At 40.6% G+C, this 15,715-nt stretch overlaps 1 long non-coding RNA gene across 1 annotated transcript in view; it reads right to left on the minus strand.

Moving 5' to 3' along the window:
- Positions 1-2,345, minus strand: part of LOC118496313 — a 2,381-nt gene extending 36 nt beyond the window's left edge. Inside the window, exons 1-2 of the long non-coding RNA XR_004898867.1 lie at positions 2,287-2,345; positions 1,720-1,724 (exon numbers count right to left, since the gene is read on the minus strand). This is a non-coding gene — a long non-coding RNA (uncharacterized LOC118496313). The remainder of the gene's footprint in view (positions 1-1,719; positions 1,725-2,286) is intronic.
- Between the last annotated feature and the right edge of the window lie 13,370 nt (positions 2,346-15,715).

Consider the following 15,715-nt stretch of genomic DNA (forward strand, 5'->3'; position numbering starts at 1 on the left):
CACAGCTCTCATACAAAAATGAAAGGTCAGGCTCATCCACCTCATCTAATTAAACAACCATTAGTGTACAATATGTAAAAAAGCCACCCAGGTCTGCACCTATACTGATGCATGCAGGTTACAGCCCCTCTGCCACAACCCCTTAATTCAGTTACACACACACACACACACACACACACACACACACACACTTTTGTGGAGCTCAGTTGCGGTGAACCTTCTCTAGAGGTAATTACACCCATATATTCATCTGTCTCTGTAATTATACCCCCAGCAGACACCTTGCACCATACCACCGAACAGAGAGCTATGTAATCAGTGAATCAAATGTTTTCGGCAGGGATCATGGATTTATTTTCTTTTTATTTATGTGGAGCAAGAAAGGATACAACCTCATTGGTTCTTCTTGAATGACATAAGAACTTGTCCACACCAAACTTCTGTATAATCAGTCGATGCATTCAAAGAAGTTTGAATGTCTGTGGAACTGTAGACATTTTTCTTCATATCCAAAGTAATATACAGATCTTTAGAGGCTCTGTAGTAATATGTTATTCTATGTGAAATTTATTTGTCAGGAAGAGGACGTGTGCTTTACCTTGTGAAATTTTTTTGCCGCAATTTTGAATTTTGTACGTGAAATAAATCATCACTTCAGTAACTAGTATTAGTAGTTTTTATTACACAGCTTTGTTGAATACTTGATCCTGATTGGTCAATCACGGCATTCTACGGTCTGCTATTTATGTAAAGCATACCGCTGCTACATTACATTACATGTCGTTTAGCTGACGCTTATCCAAAGCGACTTACAATTGCTACATATGTCAGATTGGTGCCCATACAGAGCTCATACCGCTGATCAGCAGGTCACATAGGGAGAGGGGGTGCAGGAAACGAGCGTTCCTGTTGACTGTTCTGCACATACATTGCCCGTGCGATGGAGAGGGAGACCTGCAGGAATAGGTCTCACTCTACTTCAAATTCTGGCATTTTTGCATTCTGCCCTCTGCAGCCTTACCGCATTGAAGAAAATGCTTAATTCATTAGGAATACAGGGATAGACAGTAATATTTTTTATCACTGGCCCCACGGGCCGCCAAGACCCCAATTGTGATGGCCAAAGTACATTTCAGTCAGGACCACTTTCTCAAAATAGATTAATTCATCTGCAATTTGTATTTGGCGGTATGGCTCTGATCTGGGGCCTCCCCGCACTTCCACGTGCATACGTGGAAAGCATGAGGCAGGGAGAGCACACCTCCCTGCCCTTCCATGTTCATACACGGAAAGACTTAAGTGGGGAGAGCAGCAGTGGGCGGGGCTGCTGCTCAGTTCCCCCTGTGACTGACTCGCGCGCACACACAAACACACACGGTGGATGCAGGAAAAACCGGAGATGAGATGACACAATGACCGAAATTGAGGACAGCTCCCGCAAAATTGGGCATTTTGGGCCGCAACAATCTCAAAAAAAGGCTGCAAATCCTGGAGGGACTGATTAAAACGAGATAGATAAGAAGAGGCATTGCAACAACGTTGTAACGCTGGCTGCACAGATTATGCAGACGCAGACCGCTACGATTGACTGACACACACACACACACACACACACACACACACACACACACACACACACATTGTTAAAATCATACGCTGGACACTTTTATTAGTCTTTCTACATGGGTTTAGTTAATGATCGGGCTATAATAAGACCACGTTGGCTATGTAATCGCTGACAACCAGGACAATTTCATAGTGGTTGGTGTAAACCAGGACATTTTAGCGTCCCGACAGGCTTTTGTCGGGACTCGGGACACGCAACTGAAAATCGGGACTGTCCCGGTCAAACCGGGACGTCTGGTCACCCTACGTGCAGCAAATGTTGGAGCTGACATTAGCATTGATGTAAAAATCCCTGCAGTTGTGGTGTTAAAATGAAATCCAGTCATTTCTGTCAGAGACAACACTGAGTAAAAATGCGGTCGATTTCGTGACGACCAACCTGGCTTAGCCAAGAAGTGCTCGCAGACGGGGTTGAGACCGTGAACAAAGTGGGGGGATGAGAGCAGGGCTTACGTTAGGCTAAAGCTAACTCCTTATCGGCTATCAAATGTACGGTCTTTAGCAAACAAAATGGATGAACTTAAGCTTCGGATCACCAATCATAAATGGATAATAGATTGCAACATCATTTGACGCGAGTCACCCCTGATGACCCGTGGAGCCTGTGAAAGGCATTGATTCTGACACTGTTAATCATAGTGACAGCCTGTGGGAAGAAACTGTTGTCTGGTTGTTTTGGCGAACAGTGTTCTGTAGCGCCTACCAGAGAAGAGAAGCTGACTTTTTAGCTAACTAGCAAACAATGTAATGTTTTGTTAAGGAAAAGCTACAGGCTAAAGCTGTAATCTTTAAAGCTTTAATGCTGTAATGTTGAAGATTTTTATTTAAATGTTGTTATGTCTGTTAAGTCATTATCTATTACCGTAGAAGGTAACACAATGGTGATTGAGCTAATGGTCCACTAATGAAAGAATTGCGAAGTCTTTATATATGGAGTATTACGAACTGGGTGTCTAGTGTCACATCTCCCGGAGAAAATGCTGTATTACAGTTTTTTATACACACAAAAAATGGAACTATGCACACAATTATGAAACCTTAAAGATCATGTATCAACAATAAAGGGCCGTCCACACGATAACTATAACGATAACTATAAATCTATAGTTTAAAAAAAAGTTCTAACTCAGGTGGATGGTGGAGTTCACACCACAACTATAACGACGATATCGTTGGGATCACTTTCAGAGTGATTTGATGAACGATAGAAACACTGACAGCCAATCAGAATCCATATGAATTTACAACGGACGGCACGGACACTGCGGAGAGATTTGTTTCACACAGGTGGTTGGTGGCGTGACTTTTCCCTTCGGTGGAGCTACGATCCCTTAGCTCTGTGTATTTTTAAACATCGGTACCTTAAAAGTATTTCTCATGTCACAGAAACCACAGAGAGTGAATCTAGTGTTTTAGATGTGATTATCATACTGTTGGTGTATTTGTTCCGATTCTCTGCACAGGTCTGACACCGCCTGCCTGCCTGCTCTCATCCCCGGCGCTATGGAGCTCTGTGTGTTCGTCCGCTGTTTCCTGGAGAAGGCAGTGGTGTCAGTGCCCCGGGGGAGGCCGGTCAGACTTTTTTGGTTCATAAAATGTATGCAAATTCACAAATTGGTAGGAACTACAGACATTCCTGTAATCGTACGTTGCAACGTCTGCTGTATGTATCATTATCAGCTGGAGTGTGCAGTGCGTGCTTGACATTGCTGTTTGCAGAACGTTTTCGCTCAGCATTAGGCATGGTCCGGTATACGATTCTGACGGTACGATAACCTTCAGCAAAAATATCACGGTTTCACGTTATTGCGGTATTGCAATTACAGCTTTAAATTTTTTTTTTTAAATGTCTGGGTAAAAAACTTTTTTCCCCCTTTGAATACAATGTTTTGAACAGCTCATAGGAGAGGTATGACGGAAAATGTTAGTGGTTTTAAAACCTTAACTTTTTCAAACCGCAGTATTCCTTGAAACCGGTATGCCTACTCAGCAGTGTGGATGCTCACATCATTATAGTTATAGTTATAGTTATAGTTATGGTTATAGTTATCGTTCTTGGTGTGCACGGCCCTTTAGACCATAGAAATAGAATGATGATTTTTCCATTTCTATACTCCTGACTGCTAAACTCTCACCACATCCAAGATGTAGTTACAGGTGCAGCAAAGCACACTTCTGACCACAACCAAAGGTGAAAGACTGAAACTTTCCAACAGAGAGACTGCTGTTATGAATTACTCTTATGATGAATCAAGAAAAGGCTTTAAGATGATGGTTGTTCTCTTCGGAACGAAATTGCTACACTGGATCCTGGTTGCTGCTGCTTGCAGCTTTAATTGTTCTTACACGTGTCTGTGACACTCAGTCAGCCTGAGCTCCTCAAACCAACATGACATCCCTGTCACATCAAGTCTCAGCATGTGTCATCACCACCGTATGTTTGAAATGAAGCCGCTAATGACAAAAGACTGCAGTGAGCTTGTCAGTCAGAGTTATTTTTTTTTTTTTTACCTTATTGTTTTTTTCTCATGATTGAACACCAGGTTAATATAATGTATAATACACATGACCAGTGCTTAATTTGTAAAGTGGGAGGTCCCGGAGCGCAGAGGGGGGGTGGATCCGGCGACTTAAAACGGGGGTTGGAGGTAACGGAACCAAAAAAAAAATTACACCTGCCTACGTAGCTTCTCTGACTCTGACTAAAAAAGCCTAAACAACGCTGTGTGTACATCATGGCAATGTTTATTTTTATTTGAGAATGTGCACTGCATCGGTGCGAAATGTAAAAAAAATTAAAAATACACTGCAACGATCGTTTTCACAAACAGCAATTATCCATCGGACAATTAAAACAAAAAACCCACTGTGGTCTCCACATTCTTGATCGGCAGAAACGATTTTTGCTTGTTTGGGACTGGTCAGCGTATTTGAAAAAGTTAAGCAAACTTTGTTGTCTTTTTGACATTTCTCCCCTGAGTGAAATGAGGCTATAACAGCAATCTCAACCAGCACAAGCGCTTGTGTCACTTGAAGTGCAGCGCCGCGCTGTTGAAGTGCCTCCCCTCCCTCCGTCCCTCTCCCTCCTCTGTCTTACCCTGAAAATTCACCTCAAAACGCACTGAAAATGCAAACACAAGACTTTTGTGGAACTCCAATAGGGAATAAAGACTAACAAGACAGATAACAACATTGAACACTACACAAACAGTAGTTTATTTTGTAACTTATTTTTATTAATTTATTTATTTTTTTTTTTTTCCAACGTCGTAGGTGCCGGAACATGTTCCGGCGTGTTCCGGCTCAAATTAAGCCCTGCACATGACATGTTGCAATTTTTGTATATGTGATCTTCTCACGAGGTATGGGCTGTAAATGTTGTTTGTAGCTGTTTCTCAGAAGAAATATACTGGCACACTGAACACTTATGTTTTACGTATTTTAAAGACAGACATTTGAAACTTAACCGAAGAAGACGTGAGTAATTAACATAAATGGTGCTAACCACCATGAAAAAGAAAAAGCTGGTGTATACTTACAGAAAACTGCAGCGGCAGAAAATTCTGTTTAATTGCTCTGGGCTCTGTGGGAGGCAGGCACACGCTGGAGCAAAGCCACCACATCTGCCGAAATTACAGTGAACATCTGTGTTGTCAAGATTCTTCAAAAGAACTAAATTCTGATGCAGATTAGGCTCTATGTGTTAAAATCTTTTTTCTTCCTTTAGTGTGATGGTTTCATTTGTTTATTATCTTGGTTGCTGTTAGACCTCTGAGACTTTAATTGTGGCTGGGTGCACTATGAACAAACTTGTTGACTTGTTATTTCTCGTTAGTTTATTTTCTAGTTTAGTTTATTTGACATTATGAGAGGGAGGACATTAAATCATAAGCAACTACAAAACATCCAGTATAACACCATAAAGTCGAAGACTTTATACATTTCCACTGTGGTCAATTATGTAAAGACAGCCAAGACACAGGAGTCTAAGGGCCAGATGCATAAAACTGTGTAGATTCACAACTAAAACTGTGTGTACGCATAAAGACAGAAATATGCATACACGTTCTTTTTGGCAGATTGATAAAGACGCACGTACATCATCATTGATTTTGGTTTTACTAAGAAATTGTGTAGCAATGACGTTAATAGCACGACCGATTCACCTGCTGCAAGCCCTGTTAGCACACCTCCTGCCGGGGTGACGACGCAAGAAGAAGCTGAAGAAATAATGTCCTCTCTGGCTGAAGATGGTGGTGGTAACAGCTCGTCAGAGGTCGGTCACCATCCTAACCCCTCTTGCTCCTCTCTCCCGTTAAATTGAAACAGCCAGCAGTGGAGAGACTGGAAGAGCCGATATACATGGCTGTTAAGGATGGAAGCTTGGGGTGCGTCACTTAGGCCTAATTGAACGGAGGAATTATGGTATTCTTTGGTAGCCTGAGTAACTTTAACTGTTGTTCATGTGAAATCTCAAAGACAGCCTGATGCTTTGTTTATAGACTATTTGTGGGTGGCTGTTTGCTGTTTGACCTATCTATTCCTGTCAATAAAGTATAATAGGGTCAATCCTGTATAGTGCATACACTTGTAGCTGTCATGTATCTTTGTGAGTCGCAAGCGCAGAACGCTGTGCAGCCTACAAAAATTATAATAATACAATCAGTGCAATTGACAAACAACCTAAAAACAATGTTACCTGTCGCTTAGCTTATATTCAATGTCATCATATCACCCGCAGCTATCAGCTTGTACCGTGTGTACGCCTGGTCTCAAGTATGCTGTTGATTGGAGACTTTAAAGGGGCACTCCACTGATTTTATTTATGAAGTTCACTTACTTCCTACTAAGCCTGTGAAAACAGTTGAGGTATGATGTCTTCTGTTGCTCTTGAGGAACTTTACAAATTCTAAGAAAATTAGTCTTACTTCGTCAGAGTAAGAAGAGTGAAGACATTTAACTGTTTAAAAGCTGTCAATCAAAAGATGGACAGGTTTCTGGGGGTTGACTCGAGTTGAGTTGAATCACAAACACTCCATATAGTTTAATATCTGCTGCATGTCTATGTAATATTTTTAATTCGATGTCATGATGCTTTTGTTTACATTATGAGAGTTGCTCTTCTCTTCACTGACACACAGTGGGGAAAAACTCGTCGCAGTGCTAAGAAGCGTTTGTGTAACTGCGTTTTGTAGCCTTTGACCTCTGAGTGTGTATACATTACACTGTTTAGGTGGCCAGTATGAATTGTCATTGTGCACTTATTCAAGTACGTAGTACAGATTCTGTCATTACAGGCACATAGTATCTTTCTAGTATCTGTCTCTTGTGTATCTCTTCCTAATTAATGCAACACTGAGAAAGTGGAAGAGGCCGAGATGGTAAGACAGAATGATGGAAGAAAAAAAACTCGGGGAGATAAACACGTGCAGAAAGACTGAAAGGAAAATCTGTGGATGGAGGACAGGAAGGACAGCCTGAGAAAAGCGGCAGAAAAAAAAAAAGATTGATGTGAAATGCCGCTGCCATGCCGCCTGAGCCCAATTAGATCTCCATTATGGAATCGCTGTAATAATTCATCATTTAGCGTCCAAAGCTCCATTATTCCATAACGCCTTACCCACTTCCTCCTTCAGCTGTGGACTCAGACAAAGGACAAGAACAAATGGCGTGTGTGGGTGCAACTTATTATCCTGAAGCCTGACATGCAGCCAAGATTAAGAGCCCGCCCTCTGAGCCGAAAAGACCAGGTGACAGTGATGATGATGTCATGTCTTTCTTGTACTATCGTGTTCGTATGGAGATCTTTACAGTTTGTTTGATGCAGTAATTTACTTTCTAAGTCATGAGGACAAACTGATCTTTATACTTTATGATACCAAAAACAACGTTAAACACAACTGTTACTTATTTCGTTTGTCAGCCCATTACAAATATTTACCTTTTTTTTTTTAACCACAAGAAAGCACCATGACACTTTGTCATGGTGTCATTTAATTTCTTTGTTTCAGTTATATAAATTCAATGTAATGTTGCTGTTCACTTTGTTTTATCTATTAAGTTTATGTGATTAATTGTTATAACAATGTTGTTGCTGTTGGGTATTGTTTTATCACTGGAGTATTACTCACATATTTACTGAAATTAACAATGAAGAGAGAAATGGTAGTTCAGCAGTATTTATAATGTTTGAAATGACAAAATGAACTTGAATTTGAAGAGAGGATGGAAGAAAAAGGAAACAAGAAGTAAAACACAGTGAGACACACTGGACAGCTGAATCTTATTAAACATTCAAAAAACCCAAACAATTTAACTCTGCATATATTATCCTTGTGGTGTACATTTTGGTGACTTGAATCATCATCTTTAATTTCCGCTGTATGGTTGTGCCTTAGCATATTGCAATAATGTGATGCTCAGTAAACTTGTTATCTGGGGATCAAAACTTTATGGCACTCAGGCTGTTTCTGGCTCCGAGGTGGTAGAATATACTGGTAGAAACATCAGCCATTGCATACACACCATCTGTCTCAATAATTGTCATTACTCCTGCAGAACTCCTGCAAACTCCCTGCAGCTTCGAGGCTAAATAAGCAGTCACACACTGGAGCTGGCTTCGCAGAAATAACACATAGTGGATGAGTAACTGACAGCGTTATTATGGAACTCATGCAACTTCAAGGAAAGACCCGTCCTTCAATAGCATTCACACGCTACTATTGGCAAGGCGTCCATGCTTACGCAAGGTAACATAACCCGATTTGTTCAGGTCCTAGCCCCTGACCAATCGGCTATCCTAACCTTAACCACTCAAGGTCAATGCCTAACCCCAACCAATCGGCCTGCTTCGTAGGGCGGGACTTGCCTAGAAGTTACGTGGGATCCATAATAATGCATAACTGACTTACTGACTTATTCATTGGGTTCGTACTTTGCTGCCTTTGCCTTGTTTCATTCTCTGCAACTTACCAATAGTTACTTACTTATCCTGCATGCAGAATACAATATAATAAGCAATGCATATTAGGTGTCTACTGCAGACATAAAAGGAATCGGGACTCGTGTGGCCATTAGACCAAATTCCAGCATAAAAAACATCAAATTAAAGTACAGGGTGCTTTTGAGAATTTAAGCCTAATCAACTGTTGGAAAAGAACATCAGCTAAAAGCCCAATGGCAGTTGCCTAATTGTACACATTACTGAAAATGAATATGATGCCATGTATCTAAAAAAAGGATGCAAACTCTCTGAGAGTGCAAAATTATAAGTAATTACAGATTAATAAATGTTTGAGAAGTAATTAGGTTACTGAAAGTAAAACATTACAGACAGTAAAATGTAAAAAAACTGATTTCTCTTCCCATTTTAAAATGTATTATCTTTTTATGTAAATGAAATATGAATACCAAGGTACATCGTATGTCTGAAGAGCCAGAAGTAGTTACATACATTAAAGTGGTTCACTGAAGAAGTGTCAGGCTTTCTCCTCAGCCTGTAATTGTGCAGGACAGACGGGCAAAGCCACCGCTGAAGAGTTCTCTCAGAGAGCCGGTGTTATCTACGTTTTCTACATGCACCGCTGAGTGCCATAATTACTTCTATCACATTTCAGGCGCCTGTACAGCACTCACACGTGGAGAGGTTTCACTTCTCAACAGCTTTGCCAGTCAATTGCACACAAACGTCACACGTGAGAACACATGCAGACAGGTTTTGTATTCTGGTACAACTGTAAAGTTTGTCCGTCCTTTCCCTAACTATTTTCCCTAAGGTTACCTGTGTTGCATCTTTTAGTCAACTATCTCACACTAAATCACAGCTGATCATGTTCCAAAGAACACCAGGCTGGTTTCACTCCTGACAGGTGAGATAATTAATAAGCAGAGCTCTGCTTGAGATTAGTAATCCTTCAACACCTGAAATCTAAGCTTGCTGCAGGATATTTACTGACGATGTAATAACGTATTACTGTCTATCAATTGATCATTTGCTAAACCCCTCTCCCAGAAGAGCAATTGTGCAATCATAGCTTAGCAACAGTAACTAAGCACAGTTGCAGGTCTGTCGATCTTTTAATTCCTCGAAATGATGAAGTGGTGTTCATGGACCAAAAACACAAGAGGAAGGAAGGAACTAAACGCTGGCTGGAAGCTAATAGGGTTTAGGTTAACGTTAGCAGCTCTGTCCTGCTTTTTGTTGAGGTTTACACTTCACCAACCCCCAATGAACTTGTAACCAAAGAGCGTTACGTTCGTCAAACACAATAGTAAGACCTCAACTTAAAAGAAGCTTTTGTAACAATAAAAGAGAAATACACTGTTATAAACTACAAACAAGGATAAGCAGCCAAACAGGGATGTGCTATAATTAAACAAGAGTCTAGTCTTAAGTTTTACCTTACCGTACTTATAATACTTGGACTAAGGCCTCTTTCACACTGGCTGCATGGCGTGAGCGTGGCGTTTTCTGTCTTTGCGCACCAGAAACGTGTCTGACGTGGCGCTGCTGCTGCTGCTAGCCTTGTCTGTACACATGTATGTTTCCCATTGATAAACTGCACTCAAGCAGTAGTATACTTCATGTTAAACATAAATATATACTGATTTGATTACAGCAAAGACAACGTCGGCAGTATTGACGGCAAAATTGCTTACCCGCTTGCGTGCTGCGTGAAAAATAGGCGTCGGTCCTATTCCTAGCATGCACACGTTTTCGGCGCGGCTCGGGCCGCGCCTGAGACGTGCGTGTCACGCAGGCAGTGTGCAAGCTCTAACCTGTTAACATGGGAGCCGAAATGAAAACGGACACGCCACGCAGCTGACACGCTCATGCTACACAGCCAGTGTGAAAGAGGCCTAATGGTGAGGATGCTGAACATCCAGCTTAAGTCTCAGTCTTTGGACTCAATTCGACGTTTTAGTCATCATGTGCATATTTAAAACCACTTTTACAGGGTTCCAGTTTTAAAATGAGACAGCTGGAAACCGTAAAAAGTCAGCTGGAAAGGGAGATTTCAACCCACTCATTTAGCTAATGCTAGCTATAGCTGATGAAATTTGGCGGCTCAATTACATACAAAGTCAATGCAAAGGAGTGAATTTGCGGTGTGAAAAATGTGTTTCGCCTGGGTCTGAATACACCATAAGAAAGGACTTTTGTCTACCTTTGTTTGAAATCAAGGATCTGTTGTTTCAAAATTAACTAAGAATTTTGACGGTCAAATTGCCACCATCACTGGGAACTGCAAAGGTCGACAGGCTTAGCAACGGTAACTTCAGTTACTGAAGTAAATATTTCAGTTGTTCATGAAAATGAAACATCTTAGTCTCATCATCGAGTCTTGGAGACATTTGAGCAAAAAAGTCTGTATGTCTATCATCTGGAAATTATTGTACAAAATGACCTCTAATTCTATGAAGTTTGTTTCCTGTAAAAAAAAAAAACTAAAAAAAAACTTTATTAATGAAATGAATAAATACACACATCCCTTTGCACATCTAACACATCTCTTACCCACCCTCACTCCAGACAAACCCAGTTACTCCCTACAGATTACTACAACTAGGAGCTTTTAAAGTATTTTACAGACTGTACTGCTGCTCTAAACCAGACCAGACCAGACATTGTATTCCCTCAGGGAAGAGGAGTGGGCCACCAAGACAAAACCTATCCATTTAGAAGAGCCAAGCTGCTGACCCGATGTGGATCTCATATCTGGGCAGCATCTCCCCCGGCTACAGCTATATGTGTATGTACTTTTCCATTTGATTTGGTGTCAGCGGTCAGGGACGATAATGGGGTAAACAGCCTATAGCTCACTGAGTGTCTGGCTGACTGGAAAAAAGAACTTTTTGGAAACTTTGCTGTTAAGTATTTGAATAGGAGGGGGCGGGGGATTAGACTTAAGATACAACATATATAGATACATATAACTGTGTGTGTGTGTGTGTGTGTGTGTTATGCTGTAATGTTGAGCCTCAGGGGAGATAAGAGCAGATGATTTGCGGTCTCTCTCTTCCTTTAGCTTTGTACTCCATTAGATGAAGGGATAAGAGTGGCACCACGCAGAGTGACAAAAGAGACAGAAAAAGACACAAAAGGCTCTTGTAATGCACAAAGCCAATTACAGCAGCGGAACACAAATTGGTTGTCCATTATATGAAAATACATCGGGCATGTTTGAGCTGGAAAAACTGATGGCTGAGTGACGACGATCAAATCACTTCAACGTCAGATCACATCATACTTGCCGGTGGTAAATAAAAATAGTCATCCCCAGATATGGACTTAAAAATAAAGTGCATTGGCTGTCAGGGTCGCTAAACTCTGGATCCACCTCCGTGTTTTTACATAATCTCGCTACCTCAGTGACGACTTCCTTTAACTCTCCACTAAAACTCCACTAGTTTTTGATTTATTTGATTCATTTGGGACATTTTGTATCGATCAAAACATTTTTACTTTGTATCGTCCAAATTATGTTTGGGATTTATATTGCTCCTTTTAACTTCTATGAAGCACAATGCAAATAAAGGTCAGTATTATTATTACTGGTTTAATAATATATTTTTAAATGGCATGCTGAACAAAGTCAGTTTTATATTGCCTCTCTGTTTTATGTCTTTCTTTTGTCTTTTATTGTGAAGCTCTTTGTGACATCTAGGAAGGTTCTATATAAATAAATTTACTTTATTTACTTCCAAATAACTTTGCTTTTTAAGATGATCAACTTCTGCATATCCCAATACCTCACACATTAAACCTCATTTCTAGAAAGAACTATGTCATTTTCTACTAATTAATAATTAATAGAATAGCAAATTTAAAATTCCAAGGAAATACTGAAAGTAAGAATTCAATCGTTATTTATTATTGGAAACTTTAATCCTCATATATTCAATGGTATTCTTGCTTGTAGACCCATTTTACATTTTTGCATGCTCAGATGGCCTGCACTCGTTTTTTTTTTTTGCAATTATTGGAAACAATTAAGAATGGGAAGAAGAAGTGTACCACATGGAACAGTGTTTTAATTGTCCTTGTAATTCATACCAAATTACATAAAGTAGGTCTCTCCAGGAAACTTACCAACTTCAGAAATCCGATCATTTGGGGTTTTATGTTCTTCAACTTCAATTTAATTTAATGTAATAGATTCTTCACTTCTCTGTAAATTAGGAAAATTCTTCTCCCTTGGTCAAAATGAAAATGAAGTGAAGGCGTCTCCAGAAAACCTTCAGGGATACAAGTTTTCACAATGTAGCGTACTGCAACGTGAATTATGCATGTTAAGTAACTCCACCACATCAACCACTCTGAGCCTCCTCCGCCCTGCACAGCTTGCTGGCTCTGGTGTACAGTACACAGTGCTTTCAGACAGGGATGTGATGTGTTGAGGCTGCGATGCTGCCGCGGGACCGGAGCAGCCTTTCCTGTTTAATGACCTGTCTGTATGGCAGATCTAGAGACAAAAGTAGACCCACACCAGGGGATCTGCTGCTGTAATTTATCCTCATTTTAATTGGGAACATTTTGTGTTGCTCCCTCCTCCACATTAATAAACTAAAGCCCTACAGCAGTTCCTCAAAACCTCATTAATGCACAAGGTGCATTCCGAGCCAGGTGTTGCTGAACAGAGAACACATCAAAAGATATATTTTCTTCTTTTTTATCTTCAAATTTTCATCCATTTGTCTTTTTCACCATTATCACCATCATCATTGCCATCATGTTTCTCATCACCATATCATTTTCTGCAGCTGGATTATTCGCTGTGATGATATCTCCAATAACAAACAATTATCCCATAAACATAATGGTTAGAGAACATGAACATGAGGTAAACAGCAACATTAGTTTAGATTTTATTACGGAATAAAAAACTCTTAATGGCTTAACGTAATGGCGCTTTATTTAATGGTTTTCAGTACTGATGGACACTCGGAGATATCTTGTTAGACCAGGTCAAGATCTTGAAGAATTTATCGATCCACAGCATTCAGACTCTTGCCCCCTCTGAGTCGAGCAATGTTTTGAAACAGCACACAGCGAGACTACAAAGGGCCAGCTGCCGCTGAAAATGCTGGAGCTGTTTTGGGAAACCGAGTGGTTATTCATGCTGGCAAATTGATTCATTTCTTCTGCTGATAAGCACCTTTTTTTCTCTGTGCCCATATGCTGCAATGGCTTTGAAAAGACCCGTTGAAAAACACATCTCCCTTGCCACAGTGAAAAGATACAGGGTGAGTACACAATAACGGCAACAACTTACAATATACAGTGATGCAATCCAATTCAACATCACAAACTACAGCTTCAGCAATCACCACACATTTAAATCTGCACCTCTTTGAACGTTAACAGCCTCACTTTGCTGCTGCAGGGATTTGTATTGGGTTTCATTGTGTTTACAGGTGTTTACATTATTGGAGTTATTTTTACACACTTATCTTGACAGGTTATTGTTGTGATTGCAGCATCTGTGATCCTAGAATCTGTGTGTGCATCTGTATATGTGGAGCGTATGTTTGATAAGTGCACAGCAGGCATGTATCTGCTTTGAGGAACATTGTAGGAAATGGAAAAGCTTTGACCGGCTCTTATCAGCAACAGACAGTCCATAGCAACAAACCAGGCAGCAAAATAGGTTTTAAAAAGCCCACAGGCTAACCTGCGCTTTACATCTCGGCTCTGCCTTTGCACAGGAGGTCACACCAGCTGCTGGACTACTCAGCCGTTGTCCTCACCCAGGGCTGCTGAGCAAAAAATGTAAGCTGGGGTTCAGCCGAGATGGGCAGGGTGAATGGGAACAATGGTGGTATCTGAGTGAGATGTGGGTATGTCGTTTGAGATTTACATAAACAAATCCCTAATTATCAGCAAAGGCTACCAGGGCCCGGCTTCCCACCTGTTGTCCAATCCTCTCATCTTCTCCAGCACAGGCAATATGTTTAGGAAACGGGCACACACAGTCCCAGAGGAATCGATCATTTTAAATGTCAGCCATGCAAAATTGGGTCTGCCCCAAACTGGAGCCCATTCTCTGAGCTTATGCGGAGGATTTAAGTCAGTCATGGTGGCTTTGTCTAAGTGGAAACAAAACTAATGTTTTGCCCTGGATTTTAATATGATGGACACCAGGCTCTGTGATCAATACTTTTATGATTATTTTGATCTGTGTTTAGAGTTTCAGTGTCTGACTCGGTGACAGCTGATAGAAATGTCTGACTACATCCCGTTTTTTAAATTTAATATTTCAGAAAAAACAGTGTTTTCTTTTCATAATCATCTGCATAACTTATCCTGTATTGACACAGTTTGTTATGTGTGAAGTTTTGCATCTTTACACTGCAGTGATCTGAGTCTTTGCACTAATGTAAAACATATTGCGTATACATGTATATGTCCTAAAACACAGGACTTTTGCCCAGGAGAACCGGGATCGCGTCCCGCGTGTGGCAATTAACAACCGTTTTTTTTTTTAATAAAGCCTTCCCCAATGTTCTTTTCTTAAACCCAACCGTTTATTGTTTTCCTAAGCGTGTGACGTTGGTCACCGTCGTGTTTTTGTCATTTTTTAGTGTTACTAAAGCCTTTCCCAATGTTCTTTCCCTAAACCCAACCTTTTTTTTTTTTTTTTTTTACATGCGTGTGACGTTCTCGCGATAACATGGCACATGGCGACGCCACGTGGTGTGTATGTTTACATCCGCGTAGACATACACGTGGATAGCTCAAAATGCGTACAGATAACACGCCATTTGGCTTTAGGAAAGTGGCGTCTATGTTTACACAAAGTCATGATGCCATGTTGCGCATACAGACCCCACCTCTAAAGTAATTTTACTGGTTTCGACAAGTTGCTTCATTGGTAAATACAGAAATTGTCCATGTGTAAGATATCATGACATTGTGTCCTCTGCAGGGTGGGTATTCACATGGATAACTGTATTTCATTTTGACAGTATATTCAGTGTCAGAAAGAAAGAAAGTTGTCTTTTGTTTTGTTGATGCGTTTTCATGGGTAATTGACTGCAGTGATGTTAGCTGAAGGTGGACGGAGCTTCAGCAGTCACAAGGTGAGAC

This window comes from Sander lucioperca, chromosome 11 (genome assembly GCF_008315115.2).
Source record: "Sander lucioperca isolate FBNREF2018 chromosome 11, SLUC_FBN_1.2, whole genome shotgun sequence".
Taxonomy (NCBI): Eukaryota; Metazoa; Chordata; class Actinopteri; order Perciformes; family Percidae; genus Sander; species Sander lucioperca.